The 23184-nt window shown below is 37.8% G+C and overlaps 2 long non-coding RNA genes across 2 annotated transcripts in view; one reads left to right on the top strand and one right to left on the bottom strand.

Moving 5' to 3' along the window:
* LOC109274704 (uncharacterized) overlaps nucleotides 1-2929 on the top strand; it is a 54053-nt gene extending 51124 nt beyond the window's left edge. The window contains exon 3 of the long non-coding RNA XR_002083789.2: nucleotides 2788-2929. This is a non-coding gene — a long non-coding RNA (uncharacterized LOC109274704). The remainder of the gene's footprint in view (nucleotides 1-2787) is intronic.
* LOC128773494 (uncharacterized) overlaps nucleotides 1-21779 on the bottom strand; it is a 58629-nt gene extending 36850 nt beyond the window's left edge. The window contains exons 1-2 of the long non-coding RNA XR_008417789.1: nucleotides 21625-21779; nucleotides 14751-14857 (exon numbers count right to left, since the gene is read on the bottom strand). This is a non-coding gene — a long non-coding RNA (uncharacterized LOC128773494). The remainder of the gene's footprint in view (nucleotides 1-14750; nucleotides 14858-21624) is intronic.
* Between the last annotated feature and the right edge of the window lie 1405 nt (nucleotides 21780-23184).

Raw genomic sequence — 23184 nt, forward strand, 5'->3', positions numbered from 1 at the left:
ACTAATTGGTCTGTTGGCTAGATGCAGTCAGTCAAGGAGGCAATATACCAACCTGTGGTATGTAATCAGTGAACTTTGGGAAAGAATAGACACTCTAGTTTGGTTCCGTTGAGACAGCCATTTGCCAGTTACTGCTTCACTTGTTAAATATTCACATATTTGAGTGATCACAGAGAGAATGGTGAGAGTTATACCATAGAGGAGCAATGGAGCAGCCTTTTCCAACCATGATTTGCACTCATGGGATTTTAAAATATTCAGATGCCCAGATCCTGTCCCTAGAGAATCTGACTTGGGAGGTCTATGAGGGCTACAGGATCACAGTGCTTAAAACTCTCTACACTTAATAATTGAAAGAAGTTAAGGTTGTGAATCTCTGTAGTAAACTTCGGAGACATATTTTCCTCTAGGACTTTGTGATTCCCTCAAGAACTGTGAAAATGTTACTGCTTTTGAAAAGTAACCCTGAGTGCCTCAACTGTCTTAGTTGCTAGGAATATTTGTTGATTTTAAGCATATTGGGGTGAGCTAAATAAAGGGTTTTAGTGAGCACAGAAACCATGAGTTAATTAAAATCAACTATTAAGTTGAAGCAGAAATACTAGTAGTCTGCTGACTTGTTGGCTGTTGACAGACTGGAGCACAGGGTGTTGAGTCAGATCATATCCTACATGTTGCACCAATAGGGGGTAAATGAGTCAATTTTTAAAAACTGTGAAAACAGACATTTTAAATGTATTCACAAACTTTCTTAGAAGGTTTGGAAAACAAGGACGCTGTGTGGTCTAGAGAAAAAGGACCTTGGACCTCCTCTGAGGGCTGTTGCTAACCACACATGTGACCTTGGGCCTATTATTTGACCTCTTGAGGTCAGTTTTCTTATCTGTAAAATGCGTGGGCTATGTTAGTTATTCTCCAAGTCTCCTCCCAACTTAAAGACCTATAATTTAATGTTATCCCTGCTCCCCCCCGACCCAATTACTCTGTTGTCCTATTTTTCCCTGAATCCTATGAATCAATCATTTATGTTGGTTCACCAGTGTTTCTTAGTGTAAACTAAAACAGGAATCTATTGATATTTATGAAAGAGAAGTCTGAATGACCCAAAATAACAGAACATTCAGTTCATTTGACACATACTTTTAATTTTTGTGAAGAATAACACACACAGATGTGTAAAAGTTGTACCTATGAAGTTTGATGATTTTTTCCAACGTGAACACACCTATGTAACCAGCACTCACAACAATAAACAGAACATTATTGGTGCCCAAGTGCCACCCCGTCATGCTCCCAGTTCCTATCTCCCATTCCCTTAAGAGTAAACCACTATCCAGAAGTGTAAAACTACCGATTAGTTTGTTCCTATTTTACTGTTTATTTGTATCTGTCTCCTTTTGATAAACATTGTTTTGAAATTCATTGAGACAGTAAGATACATGTGGACACTGTTCATACCCACTCGGTAGGGTAAACCGTTGTATGCAAATATAACAGTTTAATGTTTATTAGCGTTTGGGTAGTTTCCAGTCTGGGGGTCTTACAAATAATGCTGCTCTGATATAAGTCTTTTGATAACATATTCCTAGAGCTGAATTGTTGGGTTGTTTTATGTAACACACTTCTCTGAATGTTTCGTATGTAAATGGCCTATTATTTGGTGCTGGGGTCTCAAATACATTCTCACCCTCAAGGGGCCAAACCATTGATTCTTGGATTAGAAATGCAGTAAGTACCCATGTATGTATATTTTAGCTACAGATAAACTTCCTGTTTTAGCCTGCTAAGGGTAATGTTGAAGCACATTTCTGTTCATTGAACAAAAACCCATAGTGGCAGAGGCAGAGACATCCTATTATACAACATAGTAACAACAGGCACTACAGTGTCACAATGAGTTTGAAGAATGCCCTTTTAAAAGAAAAAAACAATACTTGTTTCAGAAACAAGTCTGATGAAAATTGGCCCAGATACCTTGTGTATTCATTTAAAGTCATCTGGGGAGTATTAGGCACAGTGGGACTGTGCTTTGTTTTGCTTTTAGTTTGATGGAGGGCTCAGGCAATGCACTTAGGACCTGGGACAAGGGCCTCCCACACATCAGTCCCTTAAATTGATCCTGGGATTTGGTATGTAAAAGTTTTATGGTTCTTTTCTTCCAAGCCTTCCTGCAGGATCCATTTTTAGGCGTCTCAGAAAGTCACCTGCTCATTATTTCCACTGTGTGTGGGTGGAGTAGTTTGGCCCAAAAAACAGTTCCGATGTCTTTGTGCTACTATTATTGGAAATTTGTTTCTGCCAGAGGTCACGTCCACCTTATCAGTCGGTAGCCTGCTAGACCTTGAATGGATGGGGTCATTTTAGGCAGTGCATTCTGCTTAGGTTAATGGCAGATTATGAGAAAGTCTGCAGCTGACTAAGTAGTTACTTCAAAAAGGTGGAAAGTCATTCATCTTCTGTAGAGAGCCAACAGGGGTCTGAAAAGGACTAAGCGAGCCATAAGGCCTTTCCCAGTGGGCTTATGAAGAAGGCTTTCTCCTATCATACACGTGGGATCTTGGATCAGGTTCCTAAGCAGAGCCTGAGAAGGGATTTGGTTGCATGTGATTTACTGAAGGTGTGCCTTTAATGAACAGTGGGCCAGAGAAGCAGGGTAAGCCATCTTACCCTGATCCCATCATCTTGCCTGATCCTATGGGGGCCCTGGAATATGAGATGCACTACGTAGAGGCTTGGGGGTCCAGCATTTTGTACCCCCTTCTCATTCATGTCAATCATCTATTGCAGGAAGTCACTGTGAGAAGCAATGAGCAATCTCCCAGGCCAAGGAGTCTCCCACTCAGCCAAAGGTACTACTTCAGAGAAGGGGGCAGTGGAGAGCAATTAGTAACCAGCAATAGCTAGGGAATTAATACCCCAGTCAGTAATACAGACCCAGGTGAGTACACCAATAGTATTCACTACACACAAATTGTGATTCCTGGAGATTTGCCACAGAGGGGTGGGAGTAGAGGGATCATTTATTTCTAAACTCTAAACCTGTATCTTGGCCATACAAGAAATAACAGAGGATACTTTATGATGGTATCTTCTGCTTAGCAATAGGTATCTGGGCCAATTTTCATCAGACTTGTTTCTGAAACAACCTGTCCCCACTCAATCCCTCACTCTAGGCTCTTTTCCTGACTCTTAATACCTCTTACCACTCATATCCAGCTGTAAAGCCACTATGTACTCCACAGTCTGGCAAAATATCCCATTTCCTCCCCAAAGTACAAAATATATCTGTCATCTTCAGCCTAATTTATCCTCTTCTTTCATGGCAGTTAATTCCTGTCACAGTCCAACATTTAATTACTGGTGGTGTTTGCTTTCAAGATCTATTGTTCTATCTTCATAAATAGGCTGTGAGTTTGTCTCAGGTTGGGATTCCCCAAAGGCAGAACCTCAGATGAGGGTTTGAGTATTAAGGATGTGATTCCAGGGAGCACTGACAAAGGAATGAAGAAGTGAGATAGGGACTAGTAGGCAGGAAGTTTGAGGCACATTACTGAGGTGAACCACTGCCAGCAACTGGAACGTGATTCCACTGAGGACCTCTGGGAGAATCTGCAGAGCACACGTCAGAATTGTTCCACCCTAGGGGTAAGGAAATGGGACGTTTATCCTCCAACTTTTGTCAATCATTGAGTGGTGCCTGGTGTGAAGCAGCTAACTCCCTGGTACTTCTGGGAATGTACAGACCAAGTATGTTCTGTCTACCAGAGAGTGCTCTCCAGCCAAAAGAGGTAGCTGATTACAGTCAGAGAGGCCTTCAGATAATATGTCAGCTGTGAGTGCCAAGGAGATATGGGTGGGACACTGACCCACCTCAGCTTCTGATGATAAGAATCATATATGTATCCAAATCCACCATTCCAGTTTACAGGGGACATGCAGTAACATCTTTATTGGTTTGACTGATCTGTTGTTTGCTAATGACTAAGAAGTGGTGTAAATGGGGTTGTTAAACACATATTTATATTAGAGGTCTTATAAAATCTGAGGAGCCTAAGGCAATAAGTCAGCAGGTATTCCTAAAACTAAATTTTATCAAGATTTAATGCCACTGTATTTGTGCTATACTAACTGATAAAAGTTGTGGATACCAGGTGCTATGAAGAAGTTTCCCAAATTTGATGGGTGTTTTGTTTTGTTTATTGGAAAGAGGTCTATTAGAATTCTATACAGCTTAGACCACCCACCACAAAGGCACATTCCTAAGTTTAACCTTTAGCTGCCATGTCATAAACTCCCAGTTCTCATATTCTTTCTTTATGACACTTAATGCAATCTTCTGTCTATAATGTTTGCCACTTTCCTGTAAAGTTAGGTTGGCTCTAAGAGAAGATGTAATGCAGGGCTTCTATCTTCTATGTATCACTATCAAGTGTCCCTATATTATAATAGGAAATCTCACAGTTCAGCATGCAACCTTGCCTCTTGAATACTATATTGCTCACTCCTTCATGCATTCAACAAATGTGTTTCAAGTGCTTGCTGTATGACAGGCAGCTCCAGATGCCTGAGTTACATCATTGAATAAGCAACTCTCTGCCTTCAGTGGGCTTCCACTCTAGGTAGGGAAATGATGACATCCAATAAAGAAAATAAGTGAAAAACTAATATAATACATTAGAAGGTATTGTACTATCAAAAAAGAAAAAAAAAATTAGGGCCGGACAAGGCTGGGTAAAGAATGTAAAGGGAAGAAGGCTAGGATGAGTGATAATCTTAAATAGGATGGTCATTCTAAGGGAACTTTAAGAGGGTAATACCTTTAAAAAGTGAAGGAAAGGGGCGCATGGGTGGCTCAGTCAGTTAAGCGTCCGACTTCGGCTCAGGTCATGATCTCACGGTTTGTGAGTTCAAGCCCTACGTTGGGCTCTGTGCTGTCAGCTCAGAGCCTGCTTCGGATTCTGTGTCTCCTTCTCTCTCTGTCTCTCAAAAATAAATAAATGTAAAAAAAATTTTTTTAAGTGAAGGAAAGAAGTTTTTCCATCCTCCCCCCACCCCACCATCAGTTGGATGCTACATTATTCCCTTTTCTTTGTGATATCTCATCCATTTTCTGAGACTCCTAGTTTCTGAAATTAACCACCAAATTTCCCTGCTCCTGAGTTCTCTAAATCTATTTAAACCTATTGTTACCCATTTCCTTTCACATGTAATAATTCTGACTCTCATGGCTTTCTTTTGGCTTTTTCTAACACAAATATCACTTTGCCCTTCACAAAAGCAAAGTCAAGCCCTAAAGTCAATCTTATTACTACTTTTGAAGTACTTAATGTATTGCTGCTTTGAACCTTGTTTTCTTTCCTTTAAGTTGCTTGGACTATCTCCTTTGAGGAGAATTTCTCTTTTTTCTCACAAAAAAGAAAAACACTCATAGTGGTAAGACACAGTTTATACATTTCATGTTGGTTTTTTTGTTGTTATTTTTTGCTCATTCTATGTGCTTTGATGCACACAGGACTGAGTGACCAAATAAATGCCACCTAGGACTTCTTTCCCATCTAAATTACTGCTCTTTCAAGGAACATTTCTAAAATACGGCCTCAGCTTGTTACCCTGCTTTTTTAAAAAAGTCTCTAAAGAGTGTAAGCAATGTAAAGATTGCATTTCTCTAGAATTCCCAAATGGAATGCCTTTTCTCACCTAATCATGCTCTTTTAGGCTGTGATAAGATGCTGTGGACATTGAGTTTGTTCTTTTGGGATCTCTACCCAGATGTTGTTCTAGTCTGTCTTGTATTTATCCTGTTCTGTCTTTGAGAGATATGCTGTACATTTATAGATAATAAGGAATTCATTATTCAACAACCAAACATGATGAAATTTCTCTCAATCTATATCAAGGTATATTGTTTTCAACAATCAACTGAAATCTACTTTTGCCTCCTGATTTCCAGACATATTTTGGAACAGGAACAAGTTTTACTGCATTTCCAATTCATTGGAGCTTTGGTTTTATGACTCAAGTTAAATATAAATTATTTCCTCTAAGACCCAAAAGAAATTTGTGTCATAGATCTTTTTTTGTAAAGAATGCATTTAAACCAGATCTGGACAAATCAAATCCTATATAAAATGTACAAGAATGGTTCAACAAAAGGGAAATTTATCCTGTCTACAAATAATTATTTTACAAATTAATATTCAAATTTCTGTCTGGATGAGTTTTAAAAATTGTTCTTTTTATTTCCAGTTAGGTTGCCTGAGACTGAGCTGAAACCACCAGTAAACATTTATCCATTTTTGACATACTTATGAGCCATACATTTAATTTACACAACAAATTAACCAAAAATGTATAGTTCTGACATATTTCCCCTGTCCTTTGTCCAGGGGATGTTATGGTGTGGTCTGGTGGGTGTCTGTACTTTGCTAGTATGTAGGAGTGGTGGTTGGCCACTGAGGTGACCCAAACCACATGAGGATGGTACATTAATGCAAACCCCTCTAACGAGACATATTCATTTGGCAGGATGCTGACTCCAACCTGGACTCTGTGAAACAGTGGATACACTAGCTTAATTTGCTTGGGCTGACACTCCCCTTGGGATTTGTAGCACAGTTGGAAGGATCAACAAGACAAACAATACAGCTTTTCTGTTGTCATTTGGCCTTGAAATTAGGAAACACTTTTTCTTCTTTACATCTAGAACCACCTCCTGTATTCCATAAAGTTTTTTCCTATTACCTATCCTACTCCAAACAACAAAATCTGGAGGAAACAAGAAAGGCCTAAATTTCATTTTAAATCACCTGATGCTGACATTTTTTATATAAAAATTGGTAATCTGTTTTTTTGTCTTTATGTTTTGGAAGCCTAGACTCATCAAGTGGCCATTAGTTGAGGTATAGTTACATTTTTATTTACTACTAACAGATGTGGAGTAGAGAAGGACCTGTGACAACAAGGGAGATTTGCTTAAGTCAGAGGAGCTCCTAGTATTTTGAGTATGGAAGTGCTCCATATCTGAGCCTCAAAAGTTTATAATGCTAGCATTATCGGAACTTCTTTGGCTACATGGAAGAAATTGAGTCCAAACCAAGGCAGAGAAATGTGAACCTTTAAGATTGTAGCAATGATTACTATTCCATCAGAACCATCTCAGTATGTATGGATGCATATGCTCTGTTTCCTGAGCACTTTTTAGTAGCTTTTGGTAACTTTAAGAAGATAATATGTTAGTATTCCCCTATGAGTTTCTCCCACTGGCTAACTGGTCATAAAAAATAAAAAAAAAATTCTTCCAGGGCTTGTCTTTCTTCATCTGTGAAATGGGGATAACATAACTTGATCTGGACTCTAAAACAATGATTAAAACAAACCAAGTTATTGTACAAAGAATCTCTATCCAGTATAAAGTATTTTTATTAGGGCTATGTTGAGGGTGAATAAAGGCATCATGAGGCTGAGAAATCTTAAGTTCTTGGTTCAAATCCCAGATCCATTGCAGCAAACTCACCCTGGAGACTGTCTATGTGCAGGTAATACCTGAACTTGTGAGCAGTGACAGGATCAGCAGGCATCATGGCCTATGCAGCCCTAAAGTAACCAGAATGACCTGGAGCCTGTTTTCTGCCACTTGGTAATAAAGGTTGAACACCTGATAATTTTATCTTCGTACATAAAAAAAAAAAATGCCAAAAAGCTGTAAGGCAGTTCTCACAAATCAGTTTACAAGGAGTTATTTTTATCCAAACAATAGTCATTTTGAGATATTTCAATGGCTGGTGGCTAAAATCACATTCTCACTTTAAAAGCAAAGAACTGAGGAACTGTTAATATTATTTAGAATTATTGGGGCACCTGGGTGGCTCAGTTAAGTGTCTGACTTTGGCTCAGGTCATGATCTCGCAGTTTAGGAGTTGGAGCCCCGCGATAGGCTCTGTGTGGACAGCTCAGAGCCTGGAGCCTGCTTCAGACTCTGTCTCACGCTCTCTCTGTTCCTTTCCTGCTCATGCTCTGTCTCTCTCTCTCAGAAATAAACACATTTAAAAAAAATTAAAATATTTAGAACTATTTAAATTCTTAGAGACTGTCCTAGTCAACCAACATTTCACAGGGGAGGGTACTAAGACCAAGAAGGTTGTTTATTCTTTCACTGTCTCTCTTACTCGGAACCCTCAGTGATGCCTGTTTTTGTTTTACTTTACTCTTTCTTTTCCCTTTCTTGCTCTGCATTTCCCTCATCATTCTCCACTTCTGTATCCAAAGGGAGACACATGTGAAAAAGTGTAAGTTACCCACTTACATCAATGGACAGATCATCCAAATAAAGTCAATAAGGAAACTGTGGCTTTGAATGACACACTGGAGCAGATGGACTTAACAGATATATTCACAACATTTTATTCTGAAACAGCAGAATACATATTCTTTTCAAGTGCACATGGAACATTTTCCAGAATAGACCACATATTAGGCCATAAAACAAGTCTCAACTGGTTAAAAAAGACTGAGGTCATACCATACATCTTTTCTGACCACAACACTGAAATTAGAAATCAAGCACAAGAAAACAACTTGAAAGAGCACAAATACAAGGAGGTTAAATAACATGCTACTATGAAAGGGTCAACCAAGAAATTAAAGAACAAATCAAAAATTACAGGGAAACAAATGAAAACACAGTGGTCTAAAACCCTTGGGATGCAGCAAAAGCCATTCTAAAAGGGAAGCTTATAGCAATACAGGCCCACCTCAAAAGCAAGAAAAATCTCAAGTGAACAACCAAATTTTGTATGTAAAGAAGCTTAGAAAAAGAACAACAGAAAAAAACCCAAACCAGAAGAAGGAAAGAAATAATAAAGATGAGAGCAGAAAGAAATGATAAACTTAGAAAAATCCAATATAACAGATCTGTGAGACCAGGAGCTGTTTCTTTGAAAAGATCAAAAATGATAAACCTTTAATCAGACTCATGAAAAAGAGAAAGGACTCAAACAAAATCACAAATGAAAGAGGAGAAAAAATAACTACCACCACAAAAATACAGTTGTAATAGAATATTATGAAAAAAATGCATGCCAACAAATTGGACAACCTAGAAGAAATGGATAAATCCACCAAAACATATAATCTACCAAAACTGAAACAGGAAGAAATAGAAAATTGGAGCAATACTGATGACCAGCAAAGAAATTGAATCAAGAATAAAAAAACTCCCAAAAGTCCAGGGCCAGATGACTTCTCAGGTGAAGTCTACCAAACACTTAAAGAAGAGTGAATATCTATTCTCAAATTATTCTAAAAAATTGAAGAGGAAGGAAAACTTCCAAATTCTATGAGGCCAGTATTATCCTGATACCAAAGCCAGAGAAAGACACCACATATACACAAAACAACTTCAGGCCAATATCTCTGATGAACATACATGCAAAAATCCTCAACAAAATACAAACAAACCGAATCCAGTGATCCATTAAAAAAAAATCATTCACCACAATCAAGTGACATTTCTTCCTGAATTGCTAAGGTAGTTCAGTATTTGCAAATCAATCAACATGATATATCATATCAATAGGAAAAAGGATAAGAATCCTATGATTATTTCAACAGATGCAGAAAAAGTATTTGATAAAGCATCTATTCATGATGAAAACCCTCTGCAGAGTAGGTCTAGAGGGAACATACCTAAACATAACAAAGGCCTATGTGAAAAACCCACAGCAAACATCATACACAATAGGGAAAAACAAAGTTTTCCCCCAAAAGTCAGGAACAAGATAAGGATGTCCGCTTTCACCACTTTTATTCAACATAGTACGAGAAATCCAAGCCATGGCAATCAGACAACAAAAAGAAATAAAAAGGCATCTAAATGAGTAAGAAAGAAGTAAAACTTTCACTATTTGCAGATGATATGATACCATATATAGAAAACCCTAAAGACTCCACCAAAAAACTACTAGAACTGATAAATGAATGCACTAATAATGAAGCAGCAGAAAGAGAAATTAAGAAAACAATCTCATTTTCTTTTTTTAAAATGTTTATTTTTGAGAGACAGAGACAGAATGAGAGTATGTTAGAGGCAGAGAGAGAGGGAGACACAGAACCCAAAACAGGCTCCAGGCTCCGAGCTGTCAGCACACAGCCCAACAAGGGGTTCAAACTCACAAGCTGTGAGATCATGACCTGAGCCAGTCACTCAACCGACTGAACCACCCAGGCACCCCAACAATCTCATTTTCAATTGCATGAAAAATGACAAGATAACTAGGAATAAACCTAACCAGGAGGTAAAAGACTTGTACTCTGAACACTATAAGACACTGATGAAAGAGGCTGAAGATATAGTCAGAGTGGCTAAAATTAGCAACTCAGGAAACAACAGATGCTGGTGAGGATGTGGAGAAATGGGAACCCTCTTGCACTGTTGGTGGGAATGCAAACTGGTGCAGCTGCTCTGGAAAACTTTGTGGAGGTTCCTCACCTCAAAAAATTAAAAATAGAACTACCCTATGACCCAGCAATAGAACTACTAGGAATTTATCCAAAGGATAAAGGAGTGCTGATTCATAGGGGCACATGTACCCCACTGTTTATAGCAGCACTTTCAACAATAGGCTAATGTACATCAACTGATGAATGGATAAAGAAGATGTGGTTCATATATACAGTGGAATACTACTTGGAAATGAGAAATAATGAAATCATGCCATTTGCAGCAATGTGGATGGAACTGGAAGGTATTATGCTGAGTGAAATAAGTCAGTCAGAGAAAGACAGATATCATATGTTTTCACTCATATATGGATCTTGAGAAACTTAACAGAAGACCATGGAGAAAGGGGAGGGGAGAAATAGTTACAAACAGGGAGATAAGCAAACCATAAGAGACTCTTAAATACAGAGAACAAATTAAGGGGTGATGGGGGGGTGAGGGGAAAATGGGTGATGGGCATTGAGGAGGGCATTTGTTGGGATGAGCACTGGGTGTTGTATGTAAGCGATGAACCACGGGAATCTACCCCAAAAACCTAGAGCACACTTTGGATACTGTATGTTAGCCAATTTAACAATAAATTATATTTTTAAAAAGAGGTTGAAGATAACACAAAGAAATGAAAAGACATTCCATGCTTACGGATTGAAAGAACAAATATCGTTAAAATGTCCGCACTACCCAAAGCAATCTACAGATTTAATGTAATCCCTGTTGAAATACCACTAGCATCTTTCACAGAACTAAAAAAGTCTTAAAATGTGTATGGAACCACAAAAGACCTCGAGTAGCCAAAGTAATCTTGAAAAAGAAAAGCAAAGCTGAGGTATCACAATTCCAGATTCCAAGTTATATTACAAAGCTTAGTAACCAAAACAGTATGGTACTGACACAAAAACAGACACATAGATCAATAGAACAGAATAGAAAACCCAGAAACAAACCCACAATTATATGGTCAATTAATCTTTGACAGAGCAGGAAAGAATATCCAATGGGAAAAATACAGTCTCTTTAACAAATGGTGTTGGGAAAACTGAAAGTTACATGCAAAAAAATGAAACTGGTCCACTTTCTTATACCATACGCAAAAATAAACTCAAAATGAATTAAATACCTAAGTGTGAGACCTGAAACCATAAAAAATCCTAGCAGACAGCACAGGCAGTAATTTTTCTGACATTGGCCATAGCAATGTATATGTCTCTTGAGGCAAGGGAAATAAAAGCAAAAATAAACTATTGGAACTATATCAAAATAAAAACCTTCTGCACAGCAAAGGAAACAATCAACAAAACTTGAAAGATAACCTACTGAATGGGATAAGATATTTCCAAGTGGCATATCCAGTAAAGGGTTAGTATCCAAAATGTATAAAATACTGATAAAAATGAACACCCCAAACACAAATAATCCAACTAAAAATTGGGCAGAAAACATGAGCAGATATTTTTCCAAAGAAGATTTACATTTGGCCAACAGACCCATGAAAAGATGCTCAGCATCACTCATCATCAGGGAGATGCAGATCAAAATTACAATGAAATACGGCCTCACACCTGTCAGAATGGCTAAAATCAAAACCACAAGCAGCACAACAGTATGGAGGTTCCTCAAAAAGTTATAGATAAGACTACTCTATGATCCAGTAATCACATTACTAGGTATTTACCCCCAAGATAGAGAAACACTAATTTAAAGGGGTATCTGCACCCCTATGTTTATTGCAGCATTATTTACAAAATATGGAAGCAGCCCAAGTGTCCATTGATAGTTGAATGGATAAAGAAGATGTGGTATATTTACAATGGGATATTATTCAGCCATAAAAAGGAATGAAATTTTGTCATTTGCAACAACACAGATGGAGATAGAAAGGATATTGCTAAGTGAAATAAGTCAGAGTAAGACAAATGCAATGTAATTTTACTCACACATAGAATTAAAGAAACAAAACAAAAGAGCAACAGGAAAAAAAAGCCAAACCAAGAAACAGTCTTGACTATAGAGTGCTGATGGTTACCAGAGGGAAATAGAGAAAGTACCCAAATAAGCAGTGTAAATCCAAGATGCTAAATTATGCCCTTATTCAAATTACAATATTGGTATTTAAGTTCTTTTTCTCTTCGAAAATATGTTTTTGACAATAGTTTGTAATGACAGCAGAGTCTCTTATGTGTCAGAGACCACACCATAAAAAACCAGAGAAAGTGACACTCAATTTAGGATATCTTTCAATGTAATTGTCCCAGTGCCAACCTGGTAGATTTAAGCTAAGTTGCTTTGGAAAGTAGTCCCAGGCATGACTATAGTCAGGAAATCATTCTACAATTTGTAAATATTGCTGTAAGGCAAAATGTGGAAGTGGGAATAAATTGAATTTAAAGACACAAACAATCATGCCTTGTGTGTGTGTATAAGAGAGGGAGGGAGGGAGAGGGAGAGGGAGAGGGAGAGAGAGAGAGAGGGAGAGAGAGAGAGAGAGAGAAGTTTGCTCTGATCCACAGAGCACACAAGAGGAAGTCTTCTGAATTTCAGAATAGACCAGAGGCAGAATGAAATCTAAATCTGGCAAGCTACTTTCTACCCTGTCTCCATCTGATGAGTTTGCAAATCTCCAGTGGAAAAAAATCCCTCTATGATTCCATTCATATAGCTTTAGGGCATCATGTCTATAAGCACTGTAATTGTTTGACCTTCATGAACAAAGGGGTGGTTTTAATTCTTTGCAAAGCTGTAGTTTGTGCAGCTGTGGACACTCCTTCAACATTTTGGGAGAAGGTACTGAACATATTTAAAATAACACAAGATTCTTATTCACTTTCTCGGTCAGCCAAAGTTGGTGGTTTCCTAAATGCTATATGAAACCACATGAGATTTCTCCTGGTGGTCTAAAAAACTGGTGTTCCTTCAAACATGATACTTTTTACATATTCAATAATTCTGTATTTTGGAGGCAGAAAGTTAAATTCATAAAAAATAATTTTACTTTGTTTAAAATGAGAAATTCATAATTTTTACATAGGCAACTGAATAAGAGGCATATGAATCCATATTCATTTAGAAAACAAATTACTAATTGTAGGGGAACAGCATTTTGTTACATGTCATTCAGTTTTAGAATTTCTGCTCACTTTATTTATATTCCTGGTGAAGCTCAGACACCTGAGATTACACCATGAAACCTACACTTAAATGAGGCAAAAACATTTAACATAGCTAGGGAATTCAAACAAGAGGTGCTTTAAAAATTTCTGCTGAGGCTATTCCCTACTTTGGGGTATAAGGAAAATTTGACATTTCACCAGTTATGGCAGAAGGACTCTAAAGTGGAAATCCAAGTAAACTGGTACCATAGCTCTAGTCCATCACTGTGATAATTTTATACCTATTCATGGATTGGTAATCAGGACAGCCAGTAGCTCCCTGCCCTTTAACCTGGTTTGGTGTTTTTATAAAACAGAAAAACATAATAAGGCTTGGCTCTTGCCTATTAAGTCCTTTTTTCCATTGTTCTTTACCCTAGGAAGAGTAGCTGGCTTCAAAGATTTAATTTTTCCAGATCTCTCTAGCTGATGCTTTCAGTCCTCCTCCTGCATCCTTGGCCCTTACATCTCAGTATACATGCTGGAATCCCAAATTCCAGAGACTGCACCTTGGCCAGAGGACTTGCTCTGAAGCTTGATTTGCCTGTGCAAGAGGGAAACTGGAAGTACTTGGGAATGAGTATTCCCCTGGAGCAGCCTTCAACCAATGACTGATGGGAGTTAGTGTTCAATATGCCAGCTCCTGCTACCTTTGAGGAAGCTAATCCTGAAGCACGTGTTTTACACTGTCTCCCAGAGTTCTCCAGTTAGAACTGAGCCCCAGTTGTCCACAATCACTTGCTTGATAAATCATCCTTATTGGCGGCCTTGCATTGCTAGTCTCACTGCTCCTCACTCCTTTATCAGTGCTTCCTGAAATCTCCTCTGGTACAATTTACTTTTAAATCTTTGTCTCAGAGCCCTCTTCTGGGGGAGTTCTGGAGAATTTTTAATAGGAACAGCTTCAACCTGACTTCCCTCCAACCCCCCAAATAACTAAGTCACCTCCTATCTCCTGTTATTGAAGGTCTAAATCTCTACTTTGGGGCATATTTTCTAGGCTTTTGTTTGGGGCATACCATTACCTTGGAAAATCTGCCAGAAAAAAAATATACATAGAACATCTTCCAGCATGTGTGTGTGTGTGTGTGTGTAATTACACTCACCTGAACTTCGTTGTGCTTAATGAGCACTTGCTTCATACTGAAGCTCTGGTCAGCAGCCAGCTGAAGCCTGGCTCATATAGTCCTTAGAGCTGTGCAGTTCAGCAGGTCTGAAAAATGAAGTTCAGTCTTGAAATTAAAATGTTGCAAGGATAATTTCTGACATTAAGCTTTTCAGATAATTGGCCTGCATAGAATAAAAAGAACATTCATCTTCTATCTTTCCTTTTACTCTAAGCAATGTAAGGACTTAAGCAAATTAAGTTTAATGCAGTTTACAGAGGCCCAAGGCAGTGTTCACCAAATAAAAATCACTTGTGAAACTTTCTTAAAATATTTTTTTTTCTAAATTCCATCTTGAGTCTACAGAATCAGAACTTCTGGAATTGAGGAATTTACCTTTTACAATCCCCCTCTAAAATAATGTGTATAAGCTCTCAAACATTGGCTTGGTGCTGGATAAGTTTTGTGTTTTGTTTTTGTTTTTTTCACTTTTCCTTTCTTCTAATCTCATAGTTAAGTTGAATCAGATTGCCCCATTCTTTTGACAATCTAAAGGAAACATATTTTCATGTACACCCTGAAGAACAGTATTTACTTAAGCCTAGGCTTAACACAAAATAATAAACTTAATAATATGTCCAAATTCCTATAATAAAAATGAAACAATAAATGCATAGAAATATGAGGAAGAAATTACACCCATTAAATGCATCTAGCCTGATGAGTGATAGGATGGCTGCCTATTCAAGCTGGAAATTTTACACATGATCGAGGCTTTATTTAGTCTAATGGAATGTGCTTCCTGAATTTGGCTGTGACTAAGCCAGAGCACAATAGCAAGTATTATGTGATTGGCCTGAGCTCATTCCCATCTCTAAGTCACTGTGATTCAGTCTTGACTGCCTCTTTCTCTCAGGTAGCCCATAACTCTGCTGTTCCTCTCGGGTTTAAAAATTTATTCAGGATATTATAGAAACAGACTTGTCAGCCTTTATGCAACATGGGTTCATCTTTGTAGTCTTTTCTCTTAAAACTTCAGAAATCATTGTGAAGGTTTAGCCTCATTCTACAGTGCAAGAAAGACAAGCTCAGTGATCTGTGGAAACAAAATTCACAGCAAATGTTACCAGTGGCCAAGATTTATGAGCCTGTCTCACTGCTAGATAATCACATGGGTGGACTAGTGCCATACTTATTGCACCAGCCAAGTAGAGATAACCCGAAAATAGTTTTTTTGGGAGAATTTAATATTTGAAATTTCCAAGAACGATATTATTCTTAGAAGTTTGAGAACACTGATACATATCCTTACATTTGTCTTTAAATTAAGAGAGGTAGGGGTGTACCAAACTCCTATCTGGAATTTGTGGCTTCTGAACATTCTTAATCCAAACTTTTCCTTTTCTCATACGTTTCCTAGCCACTGAGCATAAACCCATAAATGATAGCATCAGATGTTCATAATGTCCATATAACCCAGAAAAATTTTGTTATTCCATAGTCACCTTGGGTTGTCCATGCAAGCGTCCATGCTGATACTTAAATCTCAAACTGTTTTGACAGTCTGAATTGAGCACATGGGAGACCTTGATTTTAGGGGATATGTACTCCAGTCCCAAACAATCTCTCAAGGGTGATACATTTTTCATGTAGGTGTTTAAAGTTATGATTGGCCAGAGGTGTTGAGAAGTGGCCATCTTCTGTAGCCCTTCAAGCTTCCCAGGAAAGTGGCAAACTTCCTTGCTTTTGTAACATTCTCAAGCTCAGGTTAGGTCTTGCCTTTCTAAGACCTCTCTTTATGTACTGTGTCTGTGTGCTGTCACCACACAGTAAGGAGATATTTCACTCTTATCATCAATCAAAGAAAATCCCATGTTTCTCTTGTCATTTTCTTCAGAGATTCAGTGTTTACTCATTCTGGACCACTGGCCTATGAATTCTAGGAAGTGTGCAGTTATCAGATAGTAATCTAGAATTCATACTGACCAGAAAAGACATCGTTTATTACAACTTAAACCACATCTCAAGTTTCCCCTCTTCTAGAGTCTAGAGTGAAGGCACGATATCGTCAGGCAATATCCCTGATAGAAACATTAGATGCTCATTCTGGATCTCCAGCAATATAATCCCAAGCACGTCAGTCTTGCTGACAGCATTTTTTGCATTCTTTACATTACGGAACTTATATGGTTAGTCCAGGCTGACTTCCATCTATTTCCTACTTGTGGTCCTGGACCTTTTCCACTTCATTGTCACATTACTAAGTTAAGGGTAAGAGAAGGCAGACTCCTTCCTCTAGTATGGCAGTCCCTGATCAGGTCCCTGACAGATTTGATGATTTAATTTCATTTAAATTCTTTTAGTATAGCCACTCACATTTGACTCATGTTTCCATTTCTTAGGGTCACTCGTTGTGAATGTAGGTTAGGTTCTCTTAGAGATAGTTCTAGAGATTATATAAGTAAAAATATACAGTTGAACACATCAAATATTTCCTTACTGCTTAAAATCCTTGGACTAAGCTCAGTTCCTCCTGAATCTAGAATATAAGTTCTAGGGCAGCAAAAATGGGGAAGGATACCAACTGACTGAAAAAACCCACGCACCAAGCAATTTGCTGAAAGCCAACTTGCCTGCCATATGCATATGCACATTGATCATTCGAGAAATCTTGGGCTCTTAAGGTGAGAAGTTATTTTTGTTTTATCTAGTATCATCTGTGAATTGCTACCAAATCTAGGTAATTTCATTGTACTTTATTTTTTACAAAGTATAATAGTAATATTTATTACTTATTATATCATTATTCATATCATCACTTTTTTTTACTAGTTTGCCATTGTGATGTGATCTGTATATCATAAAAAATAAAGAGAAAATACATACATACATACATACATACATACATACATACATACATACAAGAAATGGTAAGGAAAAGTCAGTGTTCCAAAGTGAAGAATAGGATACTATAGAATAACACATCACATACCACACACACACACCATTTTAAATCCAAGTCACTGACTTTCTACATATTTTTAATAGACACAGTTGAATGCAGATTTGGTATGGTACATTTTGGATTTATGACCTCTTATTTACTATTTTATATGCAGATGGAAGGTTGTATCAGTCAGCATTGCTGAGGTAACAAATACTCCCCATAATTCAGTGGCTTACAATCATAGACATTTATGACTTGCTCGTATTTTATGTCAGCTGATTTGATATTGCTCTCTTCTGTCTTCTCACTCTGGAACCAAGGCTGAAGGAGAAGACCTTTTCAGCTGTGCCATGCTCAGAGAAAGTAAAGAGAATTAAAGCCGACCTTATAGCATAATACTTCTGTTTATACATTATGAAAGTTTACATTCCATTGAAGAAAGCAAGTCACATAACTAGGTCCCACATCAAGAAGACAGGAAAGTGTATTTAGCTTTGTAAGAAACTGCCAAAGTTGTATCACTTTGCATCACATCACCAATGAATGAGAGTTCTGTTCGCTTCAGAATCTTGCCAGCATTCAAATAAATGTGTAGTGCTATCTCATTGTTATTTTTATTTACATTTTCCTGGTTGTCATTTTCATAATCTATCACATTCTACATAGCAATTGTTAATTAAAAGTAATTTTTGATGAATGTATAATTTGAATGAATGGTCTTTTTGCAAGATAGTGTTTCAGTAGGCTTTCAGCAAATGGGCTATTCATCATGTGGCTGTTGACTAATTGAATCTGGGGAATATCTAAGGCCATAGGAGTCATATTTATGTTGCTTACTTTCACGTCATCAGCACCAGACACATATTAGGTGTTCAATAAATATTCCTTCTATGAAAGAATGGATAAGCTTAAATTCATCTCTACTCATCTCAGAGACAGGACCCCTGAGAATTAAAGTAGCCTTTTCTTTCTTTCTAAAATCTTATTCTCAATTCTCAACAGAAAGGTAGCCTTACATATTCCTTGTTCTCTCTATGGATACTATCGGCTCCCCTTTTTAAATCTGTAATTTAAATCCGTAACATTTTGGAAAAGAAATATTTTGCCCCCAGTTTTTTTTTGAGCCCAATGAAAATACCAAATAATGTGACAAGAGACCCAGAATGGCATAGAAATGCTTCAGAACACTGCTCTGTTTCTTAGGTCTTTTTCTTTTATTCACGCTCCCCTGTTTCCCAGCCCTTGATGGCAACATTTGGAAAAATTGAAATGCTTGCCTAATCCCTACCTTCTTTTAGCACTCTTCAGCAGGTATCACAGCAATAGTTAACACTGATGTATAGGCTTATGTCCGGAAGTCTACATGAGAAATGAGTGACTCTAGCAAAGTTAACTGGGTTGCTAAAAACAAGGGAGAGAGACCTTTAGTTTTCAGATATAATCCTTGCTATTTTTTCTGTATGCATAAAAAGACAAATACCCCACATGTATTTTCTTGCTTTTCTGGTTGTTCAAGCCTAAAAATACATACTTCTACATAAAATGAATTTTACCATTGTATCCATGTGCACAACTGACTCAAATGTTTTTACTGAAGAAAATCATTAATTTGCTTTGTAAACTATTATTAAACTTGATTAAGAAGTCAGTTAGGTTTCAATTGTCATTTTAATAATTGCCTTTTTCCAGTATATGAAGTTTATTGTCAAATTGGTTTCCATACAACACCCAGTGCTCATACAACACCAAAAGGTGCCCTCTTCAATACCCATCACCCACCCTCCCCTCCCTCCCACTCCCCAGCAACCCTCAGTTTGTTCTCAGTTTTTAACAGTCTCTTATGCTTTCGCTCTCTCCCACTCTAACCTCTTTTTTTTTTCCTTCCCCTCCCCCATGGGTTTCTGTTAAGTTTCTCAGGATCCACATAAGAGTGAAACCATATGGTATCTGTCTTTCTCTGTATGGCTTATTTCACTTAGCATCACACTCTCCAGTTCCATCCACGTTGCTACAAAAGGCCATATTTCATTCTTTCTCATTGCCACATAGTATTCCATTGTGTATATAAACCACAATTTCTTTATCCATTCATCAGTTGATGGACATTTAGGCTCTTTCCATAATTTGGCTATTATTGAGAGTGCTGCTATAAACATTGGGGTACAAGTGCCCCTATGCATCAGTACTCCTGTATCCCTTGGATAAATTCCTAGCAGTGCTATTGCTGGGTCATAGGGTAGGTCTATTTTTAATTTTCTGAGGAACCTCCACACTGCTTTCCAGAGCAGCTGCACCAATTTGCATTCCCACCAACAGTGCAAGAGGGTTCCCGTTTCTCCACATCCTCTCCAGCATCTATAGTCTCCTGATTTGTTCATTTTGGCCACTCTGACTGGCGTGAGGTGATATCTGAGTGTGGTTTTGATTTGTATTTCCCTGATAAGGAGCGACGTTGAACATCTTTTCATGTTGTTTGTTTTTTAAAAAATACTTCCACTTGTGTGGATAAAGTAGTCACTTTAGGCCGAGCTGGTTCAAACCCTTAATTAAAAATGGGCATCCGGATGTTCTCTAAAGAAGACATCCGGATGCCCATTTTTAATTAAGGGTTTGAGCCAGCTCGGCCTAAAGTGACTGCATTATCCACACAAGTGGAAGTATTTTTTAAAAAACAAACAACATAGGGGTGCCTGGGTGGCTCAGTTGGCTAAGCTTCCAACTTTGGTTCAATCTGTGGGTTCAAGCCCCGTATCGGGCTCTGTGCTGACAGCTCTGAGCCTGGAGCCTGCTTCAGATTCTGTGTCTCCCTCTCTTTCTGCACCGCCCCCCCCACCACCTTGCACTCTCTCTCTCTCTCAAAAATAAACATTTAAAAAATTAAAAATGAAAAAGCAAACCATATCAACAACAAAAACAATTATAAATGAGTGTGTTAAGCTCTGGAGGGAAGAAACTATTTTGATTAATTCTTCTCTGTGCAAAAATCTGTTAATTCTTCATAATAAAACTGTTTAGGTTTCCACCACTGTGGAATTACATGGAAACTCAAATGCTAAGCCATACTAGTACACTGGTCTTCATGAAGAATCCAGGGCACCTTCCTGGTCTTTCTCTTACCAGCTGAGAGTCGGAGGACAAGACTCACTCCCTCAATATCAGTTTCTCAATTTAAAAATGAGAATGAAAATGCTAGTTTCTTGGAGAGCTGAAATATGTTATTTTTATGGTGGAAAAACAATATGGGGAGGGGGGGAAGAGGGTTTCCCATTGTTTACTGATGACTGAGTATATAAGTAGAATATTCAGTCTGCTAGCTAATAATACAGACAACTCGGGGTAGCCTGAATCTAATAAACTCTGGCAGAGTATTTAATAAATATATTGTAGTTGGACTAAGGGAGACTGTAAATCCTTTAGTCTGAGGCTCAATGCAATCATGCTTACTGTGGTTCTGTGAATTTGCCTGGTGTCCTGGGAGAGTGATAATCAGTATTGCCCAGACCTATCCATCTAACATTAAATCCACCTCTTTGACCAGTCATGCTAAGGCCATATCAGTCACTGGAAACTGTATTCTTAGACTGTGCTATTTCATTTGCTCTTTTAAAAAATCAGCATTTTCTATTATGCTAAATATCCCATTGGCTCCACAAAGCAATGTTTTATTTCAGGTGGAGGAAATATGTCCACCCAACTCTAGAGGGCATTCTAATTATTTTTTTCCTTTAAATTTTAGGGTGGGAAAGTCTATTGTTTTATTATAACCAATTATTCAGCCCCCTCTTGTAGGAGAATCATAAATCTCTTATGTGTTGCCATGTGAACTTCAGGGACTTCCCTTGGAGGAACGACTTCCCTGGCTCAGTGATACCACTCTGCCTGTGTGACTTGCTTTCATCAGTGAAATGTGAGCGAAGTAACACATACCATGTCTGAAGTTTTGAGTCATGTACGATTCAACCGTCTTCATTTTCTTCTGCAATGAGAAAGATATGTAGTAAGGAAAGGCTGCTTCTTCTCCTTAGGTTCTGGGATGAAGAATGTATGTGGAGCAGGGTCACAGTTAATGTGCAGCTACCACAACCTGAATATAAAATAAACAGGAAATAAACATTTATAAACTTTTGTTGCTGGATTTCAGAAGCTGTTGGTTATTGCAGCATAATGTGGTAATACTATCTTATATATCTGTAAGGATTCTGAACATAGTGGGAAAAAAAATCATCTCAGGAACTTACAATAGCCCAAATCCTCCCCAAGCCAAATTTCTTTTTCTTTTTATTACAAACATACAAGACATCTCCATTTCATGGAGCTTGCTCCTTTAAAATCTAGTATTTATGACACACAAACTGAGATTTTATTTTTATATATACCTTGTCTGTGTCGTATTTCATGCCAGGTGCTTACAAATATATTCCAAGTCTTCAAAATAAGAGTATAATGAGAAATTATCCTTGGACTCTGAGAAGGAAATCGGGGCTCAGAGGTTCACATTATATAGGCCACAAAGACACAGTATTTCAACCAATGCCATAGCCCCTATCCATGCACATTTTTAAAAATCACTTCTTAATCATCCTTCAAATTAAATGATGTTTTTGAAAAAGCAGTTAGAATCGGTTAGAGAGAGATGTGATTCAACAGAGAAGACATAGTTACTCAACCAAAGTCCTCCCATGTCTTCCCCAGAGCTCCACTTGAGGGATAAATTGATCCTTAATGGTTTTTCTGTGACAGCCTCCTGGTAGTATACTACTCTTCTCTACTTACCTTAGACATTGAATATTTTCTATGTTCCAGTGTAACTATGCAGATTTCAAGAACATGAATTAGATAACTACAGACAAAAATTTTAGCAGGATGCGATTTCCATTTAATATTTTCATTTCTGTTGCTTCTACTAACAAAAGTACTCATTTTTTTTGGTAAATTGAAAAATGAATAAAACATTTAAAAATAAAATGAAAACATGCCATGATCCATTTCTCCAAATGTCACTTATATATCAACTAAAAACTGACATACACTTGGGGCGCCTGGGTGACTCAGTTGAGCATCCGACCCTTATTGTGGGATTGAGTCCTGCATCAGGCTCTGTGCTGAGTGTGGAGCCTGCTTAGATTGATATTCTCTATCTCTATCTCTCCCCTCACCCCTCTCCCCCACTTGTGCTCTCTCTCCCTAAAATAAAACATAAAAAAAACCCTTTTTGACATACACCTAACAGTGATGCTACAGGTTTAAATTGACAGATTCATTTACTAAGTCATTTATTTAGCAGCTGCTATGTACTTGACTGAGCCTTTGGATATAGTGAACCCCATATCACTTACATTCTATATGGAAGACAGACAGTGAACTGTTTTTTTTTTTTTTTAAAAAGGACAATCAAAACTGTTAAATACTGGGATACAGGCTATAAAGAAAGTCATCAAGGCTAAGAAGATGGAGATGCCTACTTTGGGTAAAGTGGACAGTTGGAGA

The sequence above is a fragment of the Panthera pardus genome, unplaced genomic scaffold (assembly GCF_024362965.1).
Source record: "Panthera pardus isolate Hobbes unplaced genomic scaffold, ASM2436296v1 HiC_scaffold_25, whole genome shotgun sequence".
In the NCBI taxonomy this organism is placed as follows: domain Eukaryota; kingdom Metazoa; phylum Chordata; class Mammalia; order Carnivora; family Felidae; genus Panthera; species Panthera pardus.